Source organism: Haliaeetus leucocephalus, unplaced genomic scaffold (assembly GCF_000737465.1).
Source record: "Haliaeetus leucocephalus isolate CR32 unplaced genomic scaffold, Haliaeetus_leucocephalus-4.0 Scaffold656, whole genome shotgun sequence".
Lineage (NCBI taxonomy): Eukaryota > Metazoa > Chordata > Aves > Accipitriformes > Accipitridae > Haliaeetus > Haliaeetus leucocephalus.
This window is the reverse complement of record NW_010973092.1, coordinates 3,805,563-3,809,290: the sequence shown is the minus strand read 5'-3', so window position 1 is coordinate 3,809,290 and position 3,728 is coordinate 3,805,563.

Below are 3,728 nucleotides of genomic sequence, written 5' to 3'. Positions count from 1 at the left end.
CCCGGCCCGGGGACGGGGAGGGGGGGACCCGGCTCCGGCGGGAGGTCGGGGGGATTCCACGGCTCGTTTCGAGGTCTTGGGGTTTGCTCCGTTTCCCCTTCGGGCCGGGCCCTCACCGGGGCTGCGATCGCGGCGGGGAGTGCTGAGCTTTGCCTTGCGCGGGGGGCGTACACTCGGGTCTCCACCTTGCGCGTAAAGGCGGCGTTTGGGGTGATGCTCTTTTGGGGCAGGACACTCGTGGGACACTGCCCCGACGGACATCCCCACCCCCCCACCCCTACACCTCCCGGTACACTGTAACAACGAACAACCCCCCCCCCCGGTGCGGTCCGTGCTCCGCGGGGCACCGCGCTGCCCTGCGCACATGCCTGCGCGCATCCCCGGCCTCGGCGTGTCCCCAGCCAGCGTGGACATCCCGTGGGGCAGAGTCACGCATCAGCAAAGGCCGGGAACGGGGGCTGCAGGCCGAAAACCACTCATCCACCCGCGCGGGGGGTATTTTCATAGAGGGAAGCTTTAAAAATGCCCCTGCGCCCTGTAGCGGTGCTGCCAGCGCTGGGTACAGGGATGCTGCGCCCTTCCAGCCCCTCTCACCGCCCGCTGGGCGCTTTTAGGAGGATTTTGTCGTTAAAAGTTGTTTTCTCGCAGTAGCTGCTGGGCTCTGCAAAGTGGGCACCAGGTGGAGGTTGGCTGGCTTGGCTTGAGCTTGGTTTGGTTAGGACTGCTTTTTTGGGTTTGGCTTGGCTTGTTTTGGTTGTGTTGGTTGCAATTTCGTTTGGCTTGGTTGGGTTTGGTTTGTCTTGGTTGAGCTGGGTTGGCTTGGGTTGGCTTGGGTTTGGTTGGGCTGGGTTTGGTTGGGTTGGGTTTGGTTGGGTTGGGTTGGGGAGCCTCTCCCTCCTCTCTTGCCTCACTGCAGCTCTATTTTTCAGAGGGCTTCCCTCTCCTTTCGGGCAGACGTGTGCTTGGGAGGAGATGCCTTCGTTTTTGTAACAGTTCCCAATAATTTATAGACTGAATCTGAGTCTATACAACGCTAATAAATCTGAAGAGGAAAAGCTGGCAGAGACTGAACTTCACCGCCTGATATACGGCCCAGGTGGTTTTGCGTTGGCTACAATCACCGCAGCCCGTCGGGGATGGAAGCCCCTCTCCGAAAGCAGGGACCCCTCCCTGGCACCCGGGTGGGGAGAAGACACGGCCCCGTCCCCCTCACCCTCGGTGGGGTCCGTCCACCCCTCGGGGGGGCAGTGGGAGTCCTGCTCTCCTTCAGACGCCTCTCGTCCTCTTCTTCACGGGGTTGTCACCGGCGTGGCCAGCGCTGATTTATTTATAGGCGCCATCCCTCGGTTTGGGGTTATTTATAGCAGGAGGAAGCGGAGCGGTTTATTTGCGGGCTTCCAGCGTTTTACAGATCCCTGATGCAGTCCCCAGCCGGGGGGGGAGGCTGGGGGAGCCTCGAAGTGCGGTGGCTACGCGGGCGCGGAGCGGCGATGCTCTCCAGCCAGCCCCACGCCGCCTTGCGTGGAGGTTTCCCACGCAAAGCCCTCCCGCTACCCGCACACACCGGACCTCATCCCGGCCGGAGCTCCGAGGGGTCCCGCTCGGCCCCCGGACCGACCCCTCCGTCCGCCTCTCCCCGGCCCCTTCCCACGCCCACGCAGGTCGCGGTTCCTCGTGGCGGGGGGGGATCCTGGCGGGGCCCCTCGGCCGGGCTGTCCTCGTCTGCTGTGGCCTCTCCCTCCTTCCCGGAGCTCCCCCCGGCCCCCAGAGAGCCCGGGGAGGTGGCGGGGGGAAGGCAGACCCCCAGCCCGGGACCCCCGTCCTACCCGGCCCGTGGAGCCGCCGGTCCGCCTTCACGTCGCGGGAAGAGCAGCCGGCTCCGAGTGGGACATCGAGGCTTTCCTTGAGTCCTGGCCTGGCTGAAAGGCGAGGCGTGACGTCAGGGAAGCGAAGCGTGACGTCACGCGGATGGACCCGTGACGTAGCGCCTGCTGGAAAGGAGTTGCCGGCAGAGAGGTGTCCCCGGCATCCCGAAACGGAGCGGGCCTGGCGGGGAGGAGAGAGGAGAAAGCGCAAAGCCAGGGGCGACCGGGTGCGCTCTGTTGTCGCGACACGTGTTGTTGTCGCGACCAAGAATGCGAAGAACTGGGCGGATTTGGGTCTGTGCGATAGGAGTGCGCTCGCTCCTCAAAGCGCCGAGCGAGAGGATGCCCTTAAATCCACATAAAACGTATACGAGACACACACAAGACATATATATATATCTATATATCTCCTCCCGCCTAAGACTGCCGACCCGTGCGCAGGTGTGCAGTAAATGCCTGACCCGCGCCACGGCCCGGGCACGGACACGCGTGGGGTGGTCCGGAGGGAACCGGGAGCTGCTCTGCCTCCCCAGGGCCGGGAGCGGCAGGGCCGGCCCGTTACTCTCTATTTAACGCCGGTATCGTGGGGGTGTCTGCCCTGGGGACCCTCCAGAAGGAGCCGGGGGGGACGGGGGGAGCCGTCGCCCCGGGAAGAAGCGGGACCCGGCGTTACCACGACCGCCTCCTCGGCGAAATCACGCCGGTGCCTGGGGCTGAGTCTTTCCCCGCTCCCGGCCGGGTGGAATTGAGCCTAGAACGAATTTTTTAAAAAAGAGATTTTATAGAGGAGAACAAAACCTGTAAATTAGGCGCATTAAAAAAAAAAAAAAAAAAAAAACAAGAAAAAGAAAGAAAAATCCCGCCTCCTGTTTTGAGGCTGCTGTAAGCAGTAGGTTTAAAATAGCGGCCAGGCTGTTGGCAGCCTCCCCCCCCGCCCCAGCACCGCCCGCCGGGCTCCATCCCGCTCCCCCCGAGAGCGGGGGAGCCCCCGGAGACCTGCCCCGGGGCTGCCGCCTCTCTCTCTGTCTCTCGGAAATAAAGGAAAAAAAAGGGGACCGTGAAGGATCTCCGACACGGTGCACGTTTGTAATCCGGTCACCTTCCTCCTCCTGGGGGGAAAGGCCATCCCCCACCTCTCGGTGCTCCCCCGGGAGGAGGTCTCCATCCTTCCCGCATCAGCTGAGCCCCTCCAAACCCAGAGGCCCTGGTAAATATTTGCATTTTAAACCACGTCCATCTTTAGCAGCCCCGAGATTGCCTGGTTCACCTCGCGTGCCCGAAATTCCCCGTCGTTTCCAGACTCCTGAGCAAAGTTCAGCCGGGAGCGGCGGACAGACAGACAGACATCAAGATGTCAATCAAAAAAAAAAAAGGAAAAAAAAAAAAAAAAGAAAAAGAAGGAAGAGAGAGCTAGGGAGACCTGACCCTGACAGCACCCACCTGTACATCCCCTAGACGGCAAAAGGCGCTGGAGATCAGAGGTGCGGGGCTTGGGGCTGGGAGATTTGGGCTCTCCCCTCCCGGTGTCCCCGGGCCCACGGGTGGCGGGGTCCAGGCCCTGCGGGGAGCTGCCGGGGGGCGCGGGGCGGGCCCGGCTGCATCACCCCGGCGGTGTAGGAAAAAGCCTGCGCGGCTGGAACATTGCTTCCCTCCACTTTTCCATAAACCAGTTCAAAAGTTCTCTCCCACATCTTTACTTGATTTGAAAGCAAAATAGAGTGTCAGGATGGATCAGTTAAAGTGAGCCGAGAAAATAAAGAGGAGAGAAGGTCCTTTCCCCAGGCAGAGTTCCAGCCAGGGTCCTTCTCCCCCTTCCCCTCGCCCCCTTCCCCGGTGCAGCGAGCACCCCGCCGCCTGCCCCGC